Source organism: Mastomys coucha, unplaced genomic scaffold (assembly GCF_008632895.1).
Source record: "Mastomys coucha isolate ucsf_1 unplaced genomic scaffold, UCSF_Mcou_1 pScaffold9, whole genome shotgun sequence".
Classification (NCBI taxonomy): Eukaryota; Metazoa; Chordata; class Mammalia; order Rodentia; family Muridae; genus Mastomys; species Mastomys coucha.
In genome coordinates, this window is record NW_022196915.1 from 1962271 (window position 1) to 1985849 (window position 23579).

General features: G+C 40.0%; 1 long non-coding RNA gene across 1 annotated transcript in view; it reads right to left on the reverse strand.

Moving 5' to 3' along the window:
- The window catches only part of LOC116084904, a 144358-nt gene that overhangs the window by 30351 nt on the left and 90428 nt on the right, over positions 1–23579 (reverse strand). The window lies entirely within an intron of this gene.

Below are 23579 nucleotides of genomic sequence, written 5' to 3' on the forward strand. Positions count from 1 at the left end.
AAAAAAAAAGACAAACAAAAAACAAAAACAACAACAAAAAAAAAAATCAAAAAAACCCCAACATTTTCTAAGAAGATTTAAGTGGAAAACCAAAGAGTGGGATACAGCATTCACTCTCAGCCCCTTCTTGTCTCATCTCCCAATTCAAGCAGTAAGGAAAGGGAGGAGCACTCACTTAGATTCATATGAATTATAGTTTAAGAGACATGAGTTCAGATGACTCCAAAGGAGTGTTTTGAAAGAGACAGGGAACTTAGGGGTTTCTAGAGGTAAGCAGACTTGATTTACTACCATAGTGAAGACATTGTTGTTAAAAACAAGGCTGAGAGAGAAATCAATAGCTAAGAGCAATTGCTGCTGTAGCAGAGGACCTGGATTTAGTTGCTAGTACCCACATGGCAACCAACTGCAATTCTATACCCTTATGTCCTCCATGGAGTCCAGCATGCATGTGGTGCACATATCTCTCTCTATCTGTGTTTCTGTCTCTGTCTCTGTTCTGCCTCTCTCTGTCTCTCTCTGTATCTCTGTCTCTCTGTCTCTCTGCCTCTCTCTCTCTCTCTCTTTCTCTTTCTCTGTCTCTCACACACACAAACACGCACACACATGCATGCACACACTCACGAACACACACACACACACAAAATAAATTTTAGATAAAGATATTCTATTAAATATGTAGCAGAGACAGAAACTATGCAACAGGAGCTATGAGACAAATAGAGAGGAAAAAAAAGAATGTTATTCTTAGTAAAGATGTCCATTAAGTATGGGAGCTTCTTGTCTGATATCATGATTCTCTGACATGTTGTAATTATCTCAAATTTCTGGAAGTTTTTCAAACTACACTCAGTTGGTTGCCAAAATTTCCCACCCCGCAGCTGCCCAGGACATACATGAGACATGCCTGTAAAAACCCCAACTCCCTGGGAGAAGCTGTCCCATGGCTGCTTTCATGATGCCCTGTTCATTTGCACAGCAATGTCCTGAGTTCTTTAAAAAAACAAACAAACAAACAAACAAAAAATAAGCAACAACAACACAACACAAAACAAAATAAAACAAACAATAGGGCAAAACCATCCAGCACCTGTCAACACACAAACAAAGCAGCATCCGATCTAAGCACCAATTCAGACTCAAACCTTCTACGCTCATTCTACGCACATCCACATAGCATCCAGACTCAGTATGTTTTTACTTCAGAATACACACAAACCACCTACAGGGTCTTCCCAAGCATGAATTCTAAAACACAGTCATGAGTAAGACATAAAATTCTGTATCCAACTCCCAGGCATTTCTGCTGTTAAAGACCACATTAACCAGTGAAAAAGTGAGAATTTAATCATAAGTCTTTGGTTTTACTTTGTAGATACATCATGGTGATTGTGATGATTGTGGTGGTGATGATGATGATGATGATGATGATGATGATGATGATGATGATGATGATGATATTGATGATGAATACAACAATGACAACAACTATAATGACATGATACTCCCAGCTAATACTTTCATATATGAATCATTTAATAAGTTGTGATTTTCTCCTTGAGTGTTATAGTTTAGAAATGAAATATCATAATTTCATGAGGTTGAATGGCTAGGGATCTGGGTTCAAGAAACTATGAAACCATTCTGTCCCCTATCCTGCTACCAGAATCAAGTCTCTCTCAGTTTAGATTTACTCCTGGTTCCTGCTTGCTGGTCTGGCTTCAGCACTGGTCACAATCTGCCTCCTATTCTCTGGCTTCAATTGTTCCAGCTGCTCTTCTCTCCCTGAGCAATGGTCTGGGTCCTCTGAAACCATGAGCTAGAATGAACCTTCCTCCCTTCCTCAGATATTTTATAACAATGATAAGAAAAGTAAAAATACAAATGAAGAAACTCAGGCAAATGGAGTGATCACATAAGCAAAATCATGTAACTAGAGAGTCAAGAGTCAACTCCAGGTAATCCAAGCCCAGGCATAAGGCTGTGTACTGAGGGAGCGAAGGTCCCAGGTAATCCAAGCCCAGGCATAAGGTTTTGTACTGAAGGAGCAAAGGTCCTAGCGCCCACAGGCATCCAGGGTAAATAGAAATGTCAATTTTACAAGATTGTATCCTCAATATGAGAAATGAAATAAAATACCCCCTTTCCATCCAGAAAACTGAGAGTGGTCACCTGGTTGGTGACCTTTCTGCTGTCTGTGGAGGCAGACCTCACCTACCTTTTGCTATAGAGGCAGACCTCAAATTTCTCACAATGATGATACCAAATTCTCACTCCCTAGACCTTCATCTTTAGCTCCCAGAGTTGATACAATCTATCCTCAGGGGACATGCTGTATGTACTTTATGACCTGCTAACCTCTATGCTATCTTGATTAGAGACCACACTAGATTCTAGGCCTTTTAGCTATAGAACCCTCCCTGATATATATACATATATACATATACTTTGTACAGAAGTTTGTATGAAGTCATGCCTTAAGGTTTATTGTGCACCTGAAATTAGAATGCCTGTTGCCTGGGATTTTTTTTCCGAATTCTAATGTTTTAAATAGGCTGAGAGTGAACAGTCTGGCATTAGACTCCGCGGAACGCTGATCCAGGTTGGCAAAGTCAGTGTGCACCAGGTTTTCATTCGCATCTCTTTGCATAGTTTGCTTCTCTGACTGGCACCTGCAGAGAACCTCCCCCCCCCCCCAGCTGTGGGGACAAACCTAAATTTTCAGTCCAAGCAAACAATGATATCTTGTAACAATTTGGCTTCATCTGGTGGTGGTTATGGTGGTGGTAATAATAATTTCTATTAGTCCAAAGGATTTAGGCCTTAGCACCTCACAGTTATGTGGTTAGAAAAAACTCCATTCATGCTTCCACACCCACCCCACTGGCTTCTGCAAAAAGATGGAAAAATACCAAAGGGCAAGGTTCAGAGTCATTTCACTAGCAATGGGACAGGTTGCAAATTTTTAGGATTTCTGGACATTTAATTCTAATTGGAGACATAAATTCCAAAACATACTCAACAGCCTTGCTATACTAAAATCACCAACTGTAAAGTGGAGAAATCTGTGTTCACCTCTGATAGGTTCCTTTAGCTCCTGACAGCCGCTGTGGCACAGGAGAAGGAGAGCTTGTTACTGGCCACCTACGCTGAGGTGGTGGCAAAGGCCAACGATGTGATCTTTAATGGATAAGAAGTGACTCAACACAAAAATAGGAGGGCCTGGCCAGCATGCATGGGGCCTAACAAGTGTTCTTGCCCCACATTCTGTGCTCACATTAAGGATGCCACATGATGTGAGCCCTTTACTTCTTTGTCAACTACACCTGGAACTGACTAAAATCCAACCTGTAAGACGTTTTCCTTAGTTAAATTAGTTGAAGTGGGAAGATCTACTTTTAATCCATATCTTCTGACATAGGAAGATATACCTTTAGTGTGGACCAAATCTGCTAGCAGCCTATATAATGACATGGGAAAGAAAGCTTCCTCGCTTTAACTGCTTGCTATGGCTCTTGCTGATAATTCCATTCCCTCACTGGCATTAGAATCTACTTCCTTGGGATTCTGGGGTACACTGAAAAACAGTTTAGTAATCTTACATCAAGGACTGAAAAATTACTGGATTCTTGGACCTTTCAAGACAGCTGTTATGGAACTATCTGGAAGACCACAGCCTGTAAGCCATTATGACAAATTCTACATACATTCTCTCAGTCTTCTCCTCTTAGAGAGCCCTTACTAATAAAGCAATAAAGTTTAATCAAAGATCCTCCATATTCTCTTAGAGTTGGAACTATGGTAAGAAAAAGTAGACCATTATATAAAGTTAGCCATGCTGATTGTTTAAGTGCCAAGTTCACATGCAGTTGAAAAATAGTAATAAACTAAAGGCAAACCCAAAATGGTAGATGGTGGTGGCTGGCAAGGGATTGATATGAGTAGCATGTTCAAGCTGTCCTAGTTACTTTATTCTGTTGCTATGATAAACACCATAACTATGTCAACTTATAGAAAAGTTTATTTGTGTTTATGGTTCCAGAGGGCAGAGCCCATCATGGCAAGGACAATATGGCAGCAGGTAGCAGGTATGGCACCTAGAGCATGAAGCTGAGAGCTTACATCCTGAATCACAAGCATAAAGGAAAGAGAGCAAACTAGAGGTGACAGAATTTTAGTTCTGAAGGCCCAATTACAGTGACAATTTCTCCAGTAACATCATACCTCCTAAATCTGCCAAAGTGGTTGCAAACGCCAGAGCCTATGAGGAACATTCTTATTGAATCCATTACATAAACCAAAGTTCTTGTGTTGCATTATCTAATTGGGTTGCTTATAAAGATAACCAGTATTACCTCTGAACATCTAATTCAAATAACTTCTGAGCCTAATCATTCCCACCACAGCATCCAATAAAACCATTATCCTTACCATGGGTGCTTCATTCCTTCATATGAGCTTATCTACAATGTACAACACTGTGTGGAAGCCACCATCTCTCTTCCCACAGCACCACTTAGCAAACGTAGAGCTGTATGTACACAGGTATGATAAGGAGTCTCTAAACAACCCTACCCATATAAGTACACCTTGTGTCCAGACTGCTAGTTATCTGGTTGGACTTTTTCAATGTGTTTCTCTACCTGTCTTAGTGTTTGCAGATCTGAGAACTTTTCCAGGTACTTGGAGATGTACTTCTCTACTATGCTAAAAGAAAAACATCATCTCTAACCATCCAGGCTACTTCCTCCCGCATTTCTAAGTAGAGATGCCTCATTGGTAGCATTTGTAGTTAGATAAATGCTATGAAAACTGTCTGGGATCTCAAATGAGCCTTAAAATAGTCACAAAAAGGGTGACTGATGGAATCTAACACTTTGCCTCATGCTTTCCTATTCTCTTGCATTCAACAACCTGGCCTGACAATATAAAAAAAAAATGGGCTTTCTGAAGACCTAAGTGAGTAAACAGAGGATTTTAGGGAAAGGAGCAAGTTACTGAGCTCCCTATGAGTTAACCATGAGTTTGGAATTAAGAAGTCATCTTTGGAAGGAGTTAGTAACAGAGATAAGATTCAAAAATCTCAGTGATAAACTCTGTCGAGAGACTTTTGAGTTTTGGTGTATAATAATTTCATCTTCAGCTCGTGTACTTCTCTGTGCAGCTTCCTGAAGACTAGTCTTTTTACTAGCCTCAGCTTGTTTCCAGCTAGCCTCAGATCTTTCCTGTTCCTCACTTGTCTTGTGTTGGTGCAAAAGCAGTGGTGTGGTTATAAGATGCTCTGTTGCAGGCAGTGCATGTCTCCTCACCTCCTCATCCAACACATAGGTGAGTAGTGTGGGTTGGAAGCTGTTGGTCAAATCATCCTGCTTCTCATGGTGTTGACAGGCTCACTTGTTGATGCTTAGTTGGTATAGAGAGACAAGGTCAGTTGCAGCTCGGGCTGTTTACAGGACCATCTAATATGCCCATCCTAATAAAATGCTCAGTGTGGTCAGATGATCAGCCTAACTTCTTCTACAGCATTGATCCAGGAGACTACAGCAGAGCCTACATGACCTTTGAGTCTTGCTTCTTCTAGCTATGGAAGTCAGTCATAAACTGTTTAAAACTCAAGACTAAGGGACTCAGGCACAGATAACATTGGAAAGCAGTCCATGAAAAAAAATTCATATTGGAGAGATGTGAGTTCAAATTCATCTTCTTTTCCTCCAAATTATGGCACTCTTCGTAAATGCTACATCTCATGCAGTCTATTTGTTTTTCTATGAAATGAAATTTTAAATGCTACTTTTAATGTTAAATTATAAGATACGCATTTGTTCAACATATACGTATCTTCCTTCCCCCTGTTCCTTTGCCAGCAATCATGCAAAACACAATTTCATAGGACAGAGATTGTCCTGCACCTCTGACTGATGTTCCCATATTAGCTTCCTCTTGTCTTTATATGCCCCATTTGTCTACACCTCTTTTAGCATGCCATCACTGGAAATGGAGTTAGCTATATCAGCCCACACATCCTCAAAATACTGTAAAGTTGAGACTCTGAGAAAAGACTCAAAGACTCACTAACTAGAATAGTGGCCTGATTTCAGCATCTAGGAACAGATTAGAGAATCTGTCTCCTAGTGGAGAACAAAAGATAAGGCCAGGCCAGCCACTGTTCACTGCAAGTATTGAATATAATAGGTGCATATTCCAAAACTGTGCATGATGATGTTATACATGATAAAAGAACAAATCCCACCTTAAATACTAAGTACAATTATCACATGATAATACAGATTTTTAAACGAAAGTGCAAATCCAAGGATAAGATGAATGGACAGTAAACCTATTAGGGTAAGTTTGTGAGCCTTGTATGATAATACACAATTCATATTTGTTTTTAAATGTATGACAAGGTACTTCTACTCTCTTTCTTCTTTTCTTCTTGCCTACACTTCTTTTCTCTTTTCTTCTTTTATTGTCTTTGCTCCTGTATTTATAGTCACTCTTTCTATAAAGTTTATGAAACTATGATGAAATCTGGGACAGCTCAATGTTGAGCAATCCTAGGGTAGTGCCATGGACCTGGCGATCTGGGCCTCCCTCAACCCGCAGGAGAAACGGGGGTCCTAGTCAGGTCGACAAGGCGTAGGCGAAGAAATGACAGCAGAGACAACACATGAAGTATAAGATCTAAATGTATTTCTTAGAAATGGCATCAGACTTTTACAGTCATTGCAAAAGAGAGATGGTAAATCTGGCAGCTCAATAGTTGAGGTACATCTGAGACTATCTGAAACATACTGGGTCTAAAGCAGCAGCTATCTCCTCTGGACTGGTGTTGTATCCCCTGGGCCCAGAGCGCTCTGAGCCCGGGGGAATGTGGATGTATGAATCTGAGTCTTAGCCCATCTAAGTTCTAGAGCTAGTCCTTCTTCTTCTCCCAGTCCTAGTGCTAGACTGAAGTCAAGTAAGCAAGCGACCGACCCCCACACCAAGGTCAACAGGGTCTGGTAGCTAGGTGTGAAGCAGGAGGAAGAGGGGTGGAGCCCTCCCTGTTGAGGTATTCTTATGCTAATTCTCTGGTTCTTGCTGGAGGCAGGCAGAGGGGAGTCCCAACCTAACACTTTTAGCTAATGTCCTAGAGTGAGGGAAACCCTTCAATTACTCTCTAGTGCGTAAAACATTAAATTAGGATAGTTGGAAACATTGTGTCGGCCAGGAGACAATGCCCAATCTTAACCATTTACAAATCATTTCTTGGGGTACCTTTATGCCTAATTATGAGGCCGTGTTGACGATTGGAAAGACTAATCTGGAACACGTCTGAGTTAGGGGATACCAGCGACTAGTCTGAAATCCAGGAGGCACAGAACCCCTTTGGGGTCTTATTGCCTCTTATCCTTTATCAGGATTTTATCCCTGATATTTTGGATGTGACTGGAATAGACGAGTGTGCGTAGCAGGGTAGGTTTAGTTTATTTCAACAAATGACTAAAGGAAGAGCCGTGGATGTAGGGTTCTGACAGACTGGCTCTGAGTGTTCTACAGCATGATAGGAGGCCCAGGTGACTTGGGGAAGATCAGTGAAGCTGTTTTCTTTGGACAGTGTGGAGACTTTTTCTTGTTATTACCCATGAACCATCTTGACTAATAAATCTTTTCACTGGAGACATGAAATCACAATATTCCTTTAAAGAAATCAGAGAAGGACTGTCGAGGACAGTGATTCTAGATACTGTAGGCCCTTTTCTTCACAAAATAGTGAGAGTCTAGAACAGCAATCACATCAAAAGCCAACTTTACAGCTGTACCATATCAAGCCTTCAAATGTTCAATGCAATCAAGACCTTACCCAGCAGTGGCCTCTGAGGAAAGCCAGTAACAGTCCTGTGAACTTGCAGTGGCGGTCATCTTTGTGTTTTCTTCCAATAAAGGAAAAGTCAGACTCCCCTCAATGTCCTGTTTGTGTCTTGTCTCATTAAAAAATGCTAGCCATTCTATCTGAGCAGTCTTACTGTGGCCTCAGATAGAGCAAGGATATTTACCACGGAAATATTAATAGTTTTTGAAATCCCAGTGAGCGTTTTAGAGAGAGAACAGGAGGAGGGGTGTATAGAGCAGGTGGGCAAAAATGGTGATCACATGTGTCACCACATCTGGAGCTACCATTACTAACTCTGTCATCTCAGTCCATTCATGGTTGCTATAACACAACGGCTCTGATTAGATGGTTAGTAAATAACAGACTGTGCTGTGTCTCAGAGCTCAGGAAGGAAAGGAGTCCAAGACTGATACCCAACTATGTGTCTCTAAACTCTGCTCAAGACAGAAACTTGTGAAAATATCACTCAGACCTTTTTAACGAGAGCACTAGTTCTCTTCATAAGGCTCTGCCTTCATAGTTTAATTATATCCTACCTCAAAGAGCCACTTCCCAATACCTTGAACATTAGTAATCCCACAAAGGAATCTTGGAGGAGAATATACATTCAGAAGCTAGTATTTTCCCATCAGTTCTCAGTCTTCCAAAATGATTGACATTGTTTCTTTGTTTCTTAAATTAACTTTATAAGACATGTCAGTATTCCAGGTACCTAAGTTGATATTTTAGGGTCTGTACATTCTGTGAAAGGGTCACCATAACCAAGCTGATTAGAAGGCCCAACAATCCACTGCTTTACTGTTCGTCCCCCACTCTGTGTGTGTGTGTGTGTGTGTGTGTGTGTGTGTGTGTGTGTGTGAAACACACTGATCTAGTTTTGCAAATCTCAGGTTCTAATTGCTCCTCTTGCATCTAAAAGTCTGCACCTTTTAAGCAGTATCAACCTATTATTCTCGCCTTCAGTCTTCTGAAACCACCATTCACAGCTGGTGGAGTATGCTTCCCCTCAATCTTGTCTTCTCCAAGGAAAGAATCCATGCAAGAGACACAGTGTAAGCAGAAGCTTATTTAGCAAAGATAGTCTACTCCAGAGAGATAGGAGTAGGCTGTAAGGCCATTAAGGTTTCTGTTATTCATCTTTAAAAAGGTTTAGTACTTTCATATTTATCCATGTTGTCTCATTGAGGTGACCCTTTTCCTCTATCAAATCTTGAAGGGCTGGATTTTTTCTTATAGGGAATTAATTGCCATGAATGTCTTGAAAAACCCAAAGTGGTGGGGCTAAACCCATAATGCAAATGATATTATAATGAAGCAGGTCTTCTGAGGACACAGACCCTTCTTAATGTGCATATGCAGAAACTAGAAAAGGACCACTCTAATCCACAGAAGACACAGCTGCAATTATTCTTAGACACCTTATGTCTACCTTCTGGCATACCTGGTCTCATACTATGCTTCTGTTTCTATGAGATCCCCTGTTGTGGATTTCATAAGTGAGATCATGCAGTATTTATTTTTCCAGATCTTGTTTACTTTGCTGATCATTGCATCTTCCATATTTATCCATGTTGTCTCAAATAACAAGATTACCTTCTTTTATAAGGCTGAATAAAATCCTCTGTGTGCATACATACATATATGGGTATATATATGTATACATATGTATGTGTTATTATGTATATGTATATATATATGTATATGTATACATATATATATATATATTCTTACATATGTATCATACTCCATTATCCACTTGTAAAGGGTAATTTTGACCACCAACTTGATTAGACTGAGACATACCTAGTGGATGAATGAGGTACACCTCTGGGATTGATCTGATGGTATTAGAATTCAGCCTGGACTAGTGTAATATTCCCTCTACCAGTATTCCACACCCTTATAATCAATTCTCCCACATATTTCCTTCACCTTGAGAAGCACAAGGAATGTGATTAGTGATATTCTATAAAAATTTTATGTTTCTGAAAAAAATGAGGAATATAATGCTGTGGTCACTGGTGGTCTTAGGGTTTTCATTGCTGTAAAGAGACATCATGACCAATTTTTTATAAGAATTCAATTCTTAGCCAGGTGGTGGTGGCACACGCCTTTAATCCCAGCACTTGGGAGGCAGAGGCAGGCGGATTTCTGAGTTCAAGGCCAGCCTGGTCTACAGAGTTAGTTCCAGGACAACCGGGGCTACACAGAGAAACCCTGTCTCGAAAAAAAAAAATGCAATTCTTATAAAGGACAACATTTAATTGGGGCTGGCTTACTGAGGCTTAGTCCATTATCATCAAGATGGGTACATGACAGTACCCAGACAGGCATGGGACAGAAGGATCCAAAGACAGTCAGGAGAAGACTGTCTCATTAGCAGCTAGGAAATAGTTCTCAAAGCCCACTCACACAGTTGCTTTGGTCATGGTGTACTTGTGTAGCAATAGAAAGCATAAATAAGGAAGAAGTAAGGCGAACTCTGATTCAAAGTCAGCCTAGTACAGAGAGAGCTCCAGGTAAAGAAAGGCTTAGGTCCCAGAGAGGTGGTCCATGCCTTTTACCCCAAAAATTAGGAGACAGAGGCATGAAGATCTCAGTCTAGTCTACTGAGCAAGCTCCAGGACAGCCAACCATATTCAAACCACCACACTTGTGCTAAGCATTTTTAAATAAAGTACAAAGGAAAAGAATGAGATCAGTTGAAATTTCCAAACTTCAAAAGAGGCTTTCATGTGTGTCCTGAAAGACAATTTTCTCTTAGCAGCCATAGGCCTTAGTATGCTAAAAGTCAAACCTAAGCTTTAAGTGATATGATAGCCTAGGGAATATGTAGCCATGCCTTCCCATAGTTCATGTCTGTCACACTTTAAATAAAGTATCAAAATGCTAATAAGACTCCTTCTCCATCTTTTCCCATTACAAATAAGGGCATCCCCTGTAGTGCCTCCAAATCATGCATTCCTTATAGTAAATGCCACATATTGTCTTAGAGCAATCACCCACCTCTTTAAAATCATAGGGCTCCCACTACACAAGTCTCTTCCTCACTTCCAGGGGCCTGTTGAATTTTTGTTTGATTATATGTCCAGAAACAGAGATTAATGGTAAGGCTATGCCCTGAAAGGTATCGTGAAACCCATGCTTCCTTAGGTGAAACACACCTATCAAAATCTAAGAGCTCAAAGTTTTCAGTCCTGCCAGTAACTTCCTGTTATAAATGTGAAGCTGATTTCTGAGGTGCTTGCTAAAGTCCTAGGTTCTTGTGTCCTAGGGTAAAGAATTAGAACATAATTAGAAATAGAAATAGATACCATTTATAAGGAAAGGAAAAACAAGGTGGAGAGTAGGAGTGGCCAGTGTGCTGAGTAGGGAATCCCGTTTTGAAAATGCTGGACCACAAGTCTCCTGACCCTTTGTAGTTCACTGCCTCACCCACATTTCTATATCATGAGAATGTTTTTCTGGGGTTGGGGGTAGGGAGATGGGAATTCTCCATTTGTTCTACATCACCTGGTGAATCTTCTATGACACATGTAATAGTGGCTCCACAGGAAGATGCTACCATGAATTACACTAGAAGTGCTATATTTAATAGCATCACTGACACAGACAGCCATAGTGAGACCCTGAACAGAAAAGTGTTCAGTTCTAAAAGAGAGCTCCATTAGAAGAAATAGCCACTATAGAGACCATGACAGGACTCCCTAAGAGAGAGATGGATCCTTCAGTTCCATTCAGCTCCACGGAAATAGTTTCTGCTGCCAATTGCAATGATAGTCTTATAGATATCCCATGCTATTTTATTCTAAATTCCTATCTTTTTGACAATTTAATTATAATGCATAATAGTGGAATCATTTTTATGTTCATACTACTTGAGATTATATGGGCTTATGTCCAACTTTTTAAAATTATTTTTATGGTATGCATGCATGTATGGTACACCTGTGCATATGCTTGGTATATGCATACCTTGATACATACATGTGATAGGTAAAATGACAACTGAGGAGTCAGTTCTCACCTTCCACTATGGGATCTAGGGATGGAACTGAGGTGCCAGACTTGTGCAGCATGCCTTTTTAACTGCCATCTCAGCATCCTTATTTAGGCTTCATTATTCTGAATGTCTATCTCCTTTTCTGTCTTGGGAGTTTCCTGCCCATTATTCCTTCAAGGATTTTGCCACTTTCTCTTTCTCCATCTTCTAGTTCTTCCGCAGTGTATAACCTGGGAAGAAACAGTATTATTGGCTGTTGAAGAACAGACTAACACAGAACCATGGTAGAACCCCAGTAGCAGAGCCAGCAAAAACTTCAGGGATCATTGATGACAAAAGTCACAGGACCCAAGATTGTTGCATCATCTATGTAAAGGTCTTTGGGGTATCTTTCTGCTTTCCTCCTCTGATCCAGGATGATTCCTCTGTGCAGAGCTCTGCTTCCCAGAAGGGTAGGTGACTCCAGTAAAACTAAACTCATTCTATATCCTTTTCTGTGTTTTTATAAAGATAGCTTCCCCTATCTTTATAAAGGGAAATCTATATTTATATGTCACTTCCTGCTCCAAATATCTCTGGAAGAATATATATCTTGAAAAGTTAACCTGACAATGCAAGAAGGACTTGATAGGATGCAAAACAACACCAGAACAAAGTCATCAACCACCAAGGAAGTGCCCTGCAGTCACAGAGTATCAATGAGGGATAGTTACTTAACACCCAACTCTCAATTCCTATAGTCACCCAACACTCAACTTGTCATCCTATTCAGAGAACAAACCACAGCATTCTGAAAACATTCAAAACCTTCCTGTCCTGATGCCATTTTTCCAAGTCAGACAGTGCAAGTGCATGTGGAATAGAGGGGCTTTCCTGATGAGATTAAAGATGAATATAACTTGCCTTCATTTAAAAACAAAATAAGGGGCTGGAGAGATGGCTTAGTGGTTAAGAACACTGACTGCTCTTCCAGAGGTCCTGAGCAATTCCCAGCAACCACATGGTTGCTCACAGCCATCTTTAATAGGATCTGATGCCACATTCTAGTGTGTCTGAAGATAGTGAGAGTATACTCATATATATAAAATAAAAATATTAAAATAACAACAACAAATATAAACTTAGTAAAACCCATAAAGTAAATTTCCATATGAGTCAGATTTGTGCCATATTGCTATATCAATTGAATAGTTACATCCAAATAGCTTTAAAACTTAGCCACCTTGAATAGATGAACACAGTGACTCCAATCAAAGCTCTCTTTGAGTTCTTCAGTTTATGCATTAATTAGCTCTTCTTCTAGCAATGTACAATAACAGAACCATAGTCAAAGGAAAACGTGTTCTTAACTTCCTAGTGTGGTATTTCTTTAGTCATACATGATATCACATACACTGCTATTTTATTACTCTTCCAAAAGAGTCTCAGTTATTTAAAACAAACAAGCATACAACAAATGAACAGTGAGCTAAGATTAGGCATACCTAGCTATTCTAGTTCAGACAGATCCCTTTCCTTCCTACCTTTAAGTTCCCATCGTAACACCTGGCCCCTGCCTACCTCTATCCCCATATTCTTCATGAGTGTCATTTTTATCTATGTTTGACCACATATCCCAAGTGGAGTAATAGAACAAAGAGGACACGCTTCATCATGGTGGGGAAAGCATAACAATAGTGTCTCCATGATGATGATGATGGTGATGATGATGAAGATGATGATGATGATGGTGATGGTGATGGTGATGATGATGATGACCACAATGATGATGAAGATAGGGGTTAACTAAACCTTGGGAGCTCACTTCTTTATATTTCAGCGTAACAAGAAATAGACCCCATACAGGAAGCAAGACTATGCAGTATCCCTTCAGGACCATCCCCATGAGATCTGCTTCCTCCAGCTAGACCCTACTCCCAAAAGTTCCATAACACTCGAAAATAGCACTACTGCCCATAAGCCACCAATCGGTGATACACCAGATCCAAACCTGATTTATTTTATTGCGATTTGAAGGGGTGCCAATATCATGTGGCTTTCCTGGGCACATCCTCTGGCATCTACATCTCAAACACTTGTTCTACTGAGAACCTATGGCTGGTATTATAGTCATGTTCCATCCTTCAGACCACAGCCTTGGTTTATGCCTTCATATAAATTATCTTCTTTAAACCCTGTAAAATAAGCCTTACTAAACTGTAGTGGCTATTCCTGGTTGTCAACTTGACTATATCTGAAATGAACTACAATCCAGAATTAGAAGGCTCACCTGTGGCCCTAATCTGGAGGCTGAGAGATACAAGTTTCCGACCTGAATCTTGGCATGGAGATCTTGAGGCATAGTGGCTATGAATCCCAAAAGATTAAGATATGAAGATCTATGAGTTCAAGGTCATCTGGGATTAAAGGTGTGGTGGCACACACCCTTAATCTGGGCCACACCTTTTGCTGGAGACCTATATAAGGACATTGGAAACAGGAAGGCTCTGCTCTGCTTCGCCTGCTTGCCTTGTGGGACTGAGCAACTGCTAGATCCTTGGACTTCCATTCACAGCTGCTGCCGACCATTGTTGGGAGTTAGACTACAGGCTGTAAGTCATCAATAAATTACTTTACTACGTAGAGACTACCATAAGTTCTGTGACTCTAGAGTCACTAATACACCCAACAACCTACACAGTGTTTGCCACACATGTTAGGAGCTCTATAAATAAACACTGAGCACAGAGCTTCCTTCTCAGAGGTAACTATGTCTGGCATTTTCCCAGATACAACCCTAGATATGTCTTGGCCAAAAAAATAAACAAATTGCAAATTAACATCTATTAAGTCCTGAAGGTAATATATCACACAAATACAAGATCATAACTGTATCATACTGAAAATGTATGTCTTCTGTAATGATGTAAATCTGGGAATGAAGACATAGCAGACAATTCTGAGTGTCCCATTTCACATACTATACTATCAGGATTAGCTGTTCTATAGGCCATTAACTTCTATAATGATATTTACCATGAGGCAGGAGGTAAAACTGAAATGGGAGAGAAGGATAAATTGCCCAATTGTGATGGCTACTTTTATAACAACTTGACATAAAATTTAAGTTATTTTCTAAGAGGGAACCTCAATTGAGAAAATGTTCCTACCACACTGACCTGTGGACAAGTCTGTGGTGTATTTTCTTGATTAATGATTAACTAGGGAAAGCCCAGCTCACTATGTCTGGAACTACCCCTGGGCCAGTGGTTCTGAGTTACAAAAGAAAGAAGCTAAGCAGGCCATGAGGACTAAGCCAAAAAGCCTGAGTCAGAACCCATTAGGTTTTTGCCTCCAGGTTTCTGCCTTGAGTTCCTGACATGCATCCTCCAATGAGGGACTGTGATATAGAACTGTAAGCTGAAATAAACCCTTTCCTCTCCAGCTTGCCTTTGGCCATCAGAGCCGTAGAAAATCTAACCAAGACAGCCATACTGGCTTATACTCTTGATTATCCTGTGGTACTTGTAGGGAAAAGAAGCTGAGTCATTAGGAGAGACATTATTTATCACTACCATCACACCAAAACACCTACCCAACAAATTACACAGCTTCTGAAGCCTCTGTGACAAGCAGTAAAAGTTATGGTCCTGTAATCTACCCATTTTGATAGCCTGTCTTCCTCATCCTGCAGCAGAATGCATGAGGAGTCTCATTAAGCTCACACACGCACTTTCTCATTATCCTAAAATACCTCTCAAATCCTTTGTACCACTTTCCTCTTACCACAAAATGGTATTAACATCTACTCACCTTCAAGGAATATTTATAATGCACAATGAATCAAAAGAGCTGAAAAATTGCATACACATGTTATAATGGAAATGTCTAAAATGATTAAGAAGGAATTCATCCCAGCTTCACAAATCTTTGTAGCTTTCCCACATCATAGAAAAGCTAGCAAAAATAAAACACTTCATGACATTTCTCAGAAACAAAAGGAAAAGAATGTAAATTTCAAAGAAATAAGTGTCACCAAGAGAAACGGGGTGCAGAAAGATTAAAATAGAACTCCTGAAACCCTCAGAGCTGTGATGAGCACATTCAAAACAATGAATAATAGAGCCACTCACTCAAACACTGCATCTAGTAGGCTGGTGGGAGGGCTTATGGGTAAAGGTGCTTACTCACAACCTCAGTGCCATCCTTGGGAACCACAAGGTAGAAGCAGAGAATCAGCTCTCACTAGATGTCTTCTGACGTTCACCTACAGGCTAACCCACACAGGTGCCAACACCCCCAAAGAATGAATGAATCATGAATGAATGAATGAATGAACAAATGTAAAACCTTGTCTTTTTTTGTTTTGTTTTGTTTTGTTTTTTGTTTTTCGAGACAGGGTTTCTCTGTGGAACCCTGGCTGTCCTGGAACTCACTCTGTAGACCAGGCTGGCCTCGAACTCAGAAATCCACCTGCCTCAGCCTCCCAAGTGCTGGGATTAAAGGCGTGCGCCACCACCACCCAGCTAAACCTTGTCTTAATAAGACTGCACCAAGCAAGACATTCATGGATAATGTCACATCTTAACAGAGACACAGATAACTCTGGTAAGGAAGTCTCTATTATGATTGTAAGTTCTATAAAATATTACTGTTATTTGTTTTTAAACAGGAGTTTTAATTCATAGTATATTTTATGTCTGTGATTGCATCACCTACGGGTATGTGTATATACCATGTGTGTGCCTATGGTCCCTGGAGGCCAGAAGAGGGTATTAAATCCTTTAGAACTAGAATTAGAGAGAGTTGTGAGCTGCCCTGTGGGGTTGAGAATGGAATGTGGGTCTTCTGGAAGGCCAGCAACTGACTCTAACTGCTGAGCCACCTCTTGAGCTTCCTACTGTTGTTTTTATTTTGTCTATCTGTCTATTTTTTGTTTTTCCTTTTGAGCCAATACCTTATTATGTATATCCTAAGCTAACCTCAAACCCACCATCCTCCTACTTTTCCTTCCCTAATTCTTTTTAAAGGAAGACAGAAGACAAAAAAAAATGTGAGTACAGTGATCTATCATCATTGTTCTCCATTATTATCCTTAATGTTATTTATTATGAATACTTCAAAAAATGAATAACACACTATTAACTTAAACTTTCTTTCATCTGACCCTAATCAAATTTATTCTAATCACAGAGGGAGAGTTCAATTTCTAGGCTGAGAACTCGCCTATTATCTTTGTGAAAGTGTTTTATTCTTGGCTTTGGGTTCTTTGTGGATTTGCCATTGTTAGTCAATAGACCCTATAGGAAGCACTTTGGCTTCTGATTTGCTGAATAAGTTATAAACTGCCCCAAACTACATCGGATTATACTTGTGGATAAGAACCTCCTTAGGCTTCATCCAGAGAGGTCTCACCTTACTAGAGAGTGGTTAATACAGAGACTCATCAGGGTGTTGAGAATAAGTGACTGTTGAGTACTCAGCCCTCAACAGCACTCCTCCTGGGATCAGGAAACATTTCAGAAGAGAGAAAAGAAAGAATTATGAATCAGATGATGGGGAAGACATACTGGATAGAAAGAAACCAAAAACTCTACAATGTATCAAAGCCATTTGGATAATCTGAGGCATAAGCTAACATTATACAGTTAGTGAGGGAAATGGCCCATGGTGGAAATTACCAGTAGCTCCTAAGTACATAGGCTGAAAAGAAGGTTATGGGTCTATCCATCAGAGCCTAAAACACCAAGGATAATGACTAAGTGGGCCTATAGCTGGGTGAGAGGTGATATTAAGCTACATAGGTAAGAGGAGAACAAAGCTCTGGTTTGGTGACAGCAGGCATCTGGGTCCCCATGAGGCTTTTGAGGAATGTATGTAATACACTATGGTCCTTTCCTACATCCAACATAGCTACTTGTATCAGAATAAAGAAAAACTCTAAGAAGGCATCTAGCAAACCTGTGTGCACTTCTGTAAAAAGACTCAGATCACCCCACAGATAAGGTGCTGAATACAAGCTAACCAAAAAAGACCACAGTAGACCACAGTTAATATCTGCCATGGTGAAACTACAAACCATTCATGTAAATTTGAGGACAAAGACAACAGAGCTGACAGCACTTGGGATACTGTGAGGTTGAAGATAGCATCAATGGACAAGTGACTAACAGCCTGAAGTCTGTCAAGGTCAAAATGAACAAGCTAGAGTGTGTGATGAACAAAGGGGGCATGAGCGACCTGATGGGCTTTACAAAAAGAGGCATCAGATACCTGGGTGGGCTCTACAGGAGTAATGAATGACCATACCCTGATGGCGTCAGGAGAACAGACATGGAGCACTCTCACTGATGAACTCAGCTCATGATAACCTGGAGAGGTAATCAACCAATGGAGACTGGCTCAACCATAGTCCTGAAAGAGCCAAGACGAAGGAAATTCAACAGCTCCCCACCCTCAGAAATGTCTTTTTGGGAATTTTTCTCACTTTTTCATAATAATTTCTAATAACACATGCTTCGGCTTTGAATGTAACTATCACAAGGGTCCATCACTAATTTTCTTTAGCACATTACAACAAACTCAAAACCTATCCTAGTCTTATCCTTTGTGACAATGAATGTCTGACATTCTATGTCCTGGTGTCATACTCCAAATTCCTACATCATAGCCAATGCTCTGAGCAATATGTAGAACTTACAGACATACATGGAGGAACAAGGCTCCAAAATCAAAGACCTGTACTTCTACCTTACAGCAGCAATTAAGGAACAGACTAATGTCAGAGTAAACAGAAGAGTGGAACTAAGAAAGAACAGAGGAGTCGTGACATACTACAAAAAAAAAATAGGAAAAAAAATCTATAAACTTGAAGTTGTGGCTGTGACAAGATCAACAAAACTGGAAATCATTAAGTGGACTAACCAAGGAAGAAGAAGGTACAAACATAACTTTAAAAGTCCAGAAATGAAAACAAGTATTTATTACCACATTAAACAGAAATTGACTTTTATTTTAGTGTGTGTGTGTGTGTGTGTGTGTGTGTGTGTGTGTGTGTGTGTGTGCTGAGTGTGTGTCATTGCAGCATGTGCTTACAGGAGCCCATGGAGTGCATAATAGGATGTCCATCTAGAGTTACAGGGATTTATAAGTCACAATGATGGTACTGGGAACCAACCACAGGTCCTCTACATGATTGTAAGTGCTTTTCATTGTTGATCCATCTCTCCAAATTCACCCACTCCCTTAAAGAGACATTTAAAAGATTCTAAGGGAACTTATAAACAGGCATCCAAAAAATAAAATAAATAAACCCAAAAAGAATAAACTACTAAAAAAAATGGACAAAAAATTTGGATGGTCATAATGCAGAAAATAGAGAAGTCTAACCATTCATATGAAAACACCTAGTACTTCTAATCATTTAGGAAGCACGAATTAAAATCATAAGATACCACTGAGCATACTTACATATTAATGATGGATGATAATCAAACAGAAAGATATTCCAGAATGCATATAAACATGTGGAAGATCTGGAACCTTCAGCAGGGCAATGGTGGCATACACCTTTAATTCTAGCACTTGGGAGGCAGAGGCAGGTAGATCTCTGTGAATTCAAGGCCAGCCTGGTCTACAGAGTAAGTTCCAAGACTTCCTGGAATACACAGAGAAACCCTGTCTCAAAAACTCTCCAGAATCCTCACTTATCACTCATGAGAAGGTAAATGACACTGCAGCTTTGCAAACTAGTTTGGCTGTTCCTCAAGAAATTAAAAAAAAAAAAATCTATTACACGATCCAGCCGTTCTCCTTCTTGGAACTCAAGTGAAATGAAGACACTTTTCTACACAATCGTTTCTAAGAGAATAATCACAACGGGATCATTTTAAATAACCAAACACTGGAAAGCACTCCAAAGCCCATAAAATAACAAACGAGTAAGCAGAGTTTGCCGAACTAGTGCACACTGCTCAGCAAAGAGGAGGGTGAGGTGACAAGATGAGGAGCAAAGTGGCTGCAGCTCAGAAATGTGCACTCAAGAGAGCCAATCCAAAGCTACACACCAGACACCTGCTCTTTACAGAATAGCTGCTCAAGGTAAATTTAGAGTCAGGACACAAGCAGAGGGTGGGTTCCTAGGACCAAGAGTGGGATAGGAAATCTCACAATTGGTGGGAGATTAGTATACAACTACAGATTTGCTGTAAAAAAAAATGATCAACTAGAATTATATACACAGTATGTGGCATTTATATCATATAAGCTATATATCAATGAAGATTAAAAGTTAATATGAAGATGACATCTAAGTGCTTCAGTCTGGTTTCTTATAAAAAGAAAATCTCAAGCTAAAGGTGAACTGCATAGCTCTTACAACTCAGTTTTGCTGAGAAAGCCTGACATGCACCCATTTTATAATGATATAGGCACAAGCAACTTTATTCATGGCTAAGACAAAATATAACTTAATATTTTCTCATTTGAAGAAATTTAGTTTATATATTAAAAATGAAGTTACATGTTTCTTGATGTATTAATTATACTCTTGCTTTCACTGTTACCAAATGATGAGTTTACATTATATTGACTACAAGCAAAAAAAAAAAAAATACAGAGTACCCAAAAATTATCAAGAGAAGAGAAAAGAATTGGGATTCAACCTTCTAATGCAGTCGTGAAAATGTGTTCATACTAAAGGCATGTGCTACCATGCCCAGCTCTCATAACATGATTTTATATGTACAGTTTTTGAGTAGTATGTTAGAACTAATAAATTCAGTAAAATGACAGGATAGAAGGTCAATACATAAAAATCAGTTGCCTTTCTTTATTTAAAAAAAAAAATTCTCCAGCAAAATGGCAAGATAAAAAATTAGCATAGGAAAATTAGTAGAACTCTTATCTACCAAGAACAAATGTGCTGAGGAAAAAAAAATCAGAAAACCCATCTTATTAGCAACTGTCTCACAAAATGAAAGGTAAAAAAAACCCTGGAATAAACTTAAAAAGGAAAGGGAAAGACTGAACATGCTGAAGAAAGAAACCAAAGAAGGTTCTGGAAGTTGGAATGATCTCTTGGGATGCAGGATGAATGGTCGACAGTGTCCCACCAAAAGCATTCAACAGACTCGATGCAGCTCCCAACAAAATTCCGATTTTATTCCTACAAAAATAGAAAGAAAAAGTATGTAGAAGGACTACAAATAGCCAGAGATACCCTCAGAAGAAAGAGCAACACTGTAAATATAACCGCATGACTTCACCTTGTACTGCAGGAGCCGTAGGGATGAAGCAGCAAGGGATGGGCACATGAATAGACACTCAGAGCAGTGGAGACTATAGAGCCCAAGTATAAATCCACCTGATGTTTTTACAAAGAGGCCCAAAATAACATACCTGACCTTCCAGGTCTCAATTCATGAGTGCTGGGATGTAGATGTGCACCTCTACACCCAGCCTGCCACCTTCCCTTTGATTAGTATTTATTTCTCAACAGCAGTTTTCAAAGACTTCATGGAGCGTGTTTTATAAATACCGAGTCGTCCAGGCCCAGTGGACGACAAATCCCACAGGCAGTGCGTAGATGCGTAGTCACCTGTGAGCTTCTGCTTTTTATCTGGTGGGTTGCTCACTGTTGATCAAAGTTCACACTGGAGCCAAGTCTGCTTGGCATTTTGGCTTGAAGCATGACTGGCTGGTGCAAACTCTGGATTTGTAACCCTGGTAAAGTTGGGTGTGATCTAATATTAGGATGCTGCACTGATCCGTAGGACCACCCACACTCAAGGTCACCTGTATAGATACTCTTTTTTGCCTGTGTTCAGCCTTTTATTATATGGCTGAACATGAAGGCTCAATGTAACATCACACTGATGTTACTGGTCTGATTCAACTAGACAAGTCATTCCAAGCTGCTCACTAAGGTAAGCTACAAACACAAATTCACCACTGTGGCATTCCAAATAAGGGGCTCAGGTGACCCCATGAAGAAACTGGCAGCTATAAAGGGGGAGGGGTAAAACTGTCCTAGCCATGGAAAAATCTGTGTCAACGCTACTGGTCAGGGGTGAATGAATGATGCCTTCCTCCAAAGCAAGAGGCAGCTGGACTGTTAGTTTTTCTTTACTGAAAGGATCTGAGCCAGAGCAGAGGGGCCAGTCACAAGCCTTCTTTCCCTGAGCAGAGGGGCCAGTCACAAGCCTTCTTTCCCTGAGCAGAGTGGCCAGTCACAAGCCTTCCTTCTTTCCCTGAGCAGAGGGGCCAGTCAGTCACAAGCCTACTTTCCCTGACTTGACACTTTTCCTTTGCCCGTGTCCCCTAGTTCAGCTGTTCCTTCTCTCCTGATCATAAACTTGGCAGCTTTCCCTCACTGTTCCTAAGGGCTTTGATTGACAGCCTGGCAGACTTTGCTCACCAATCAAGCTTTGCCATCACTGGTTCCTAAAAAGGAAAACTAGGGACTGACGACTGTAAATCAGGTCAGTTAAATTCTTAAAGGGACAAAACCTCCTCTATGAAAAGAGTAATTCTGTCATTTGCTGGAAATGAATTATCCTTTTTATTTTCTTTAAAGGATTAAAGTGAGAAGATTGGTTAAAGTTTAGTTACAAGTTTGCAGAGTTCTTGATACACAGCTTATACTAAGAGGCATGTAGTCTGGGGACTCTGAATATCAAATATCCCCAAAATAAAGGAAAACTTAAGAGTTACAGTTATATATAAAAATTTGAAGGGGATGAATTGCTAAAATCCTAGTCAATGAATGCCTTGGAAAGTGATTCTTTCTTAGATCTCATTTGCAACTCTGTTCCCATTTACCCTCATGTTGACTGACAGACCTCAGTGTCACCACAAATGACACTAATCACAGGACTCATAAGCCATACACTGTCCAGAAGAGCTGAATATAGCAATACTGGGTTGGAGAGGTAGTACTGTTATCAAGATATGGGTGTGAAGCTGGCTAAACCACTCACATTAAAATGCAGTGCACTGGAGTCTATTATATAACATAAACACCTCACCAGCAATGAGAATATCCAAGGAAACACTGGAAATCATGACAAGAATTCCAGAGTCCTACTTGTAGTTTGTAAAAGGAAAAAGAAATAGAAATTTTAATCTTTATTTAGAGCCAATCAAATAAAACAGAATTTAAAACATAATAGTACCCTTAAAGAATAAATAGAAAACTGGATTACAGAATGAGAGCAAATGCAGAATTGCCTAAGTGAGCTAGACTGTGTATTAGTTGCTGTGGAGAGGATGTAGCTTGGATCTTGAGTGTCCCAGTATTATGTTGCTTTGATCTGAGACATTTTCTTCTGAAGGGAGGAAGGAGGGTCACAAGACTCAGAGAGGACATTCAGGAAGACCTAGTAACTACATGCTGTCTGTATAAGCCCAATGACAAGAGTTCCATCCCCAGAACTCAGGATGGAAGGAGAGAACCAACTCCCAGAAGTTCTCCTTTCACCTCTTTGTGCACACTAAGACATGTGTGTGTGTGTGTGTGTGTGTGTGTGTGTGTGTGTGTGTGTGCGTGTGCATGTGTGTGTGTGTGTGTGTGTGTGTGTGTGTGTTCAAGACCCAGGAAGCTAAGGACATTTTACCAAAGTCTTAGGAAGCTCAGAAAGTTTCAAGATTTAATAGTCCACTCCCTAAAATTGCAAAAGCAATAAACAGTTGTTCAGCTGCCTCAGGAGCCAAAAGCATCAC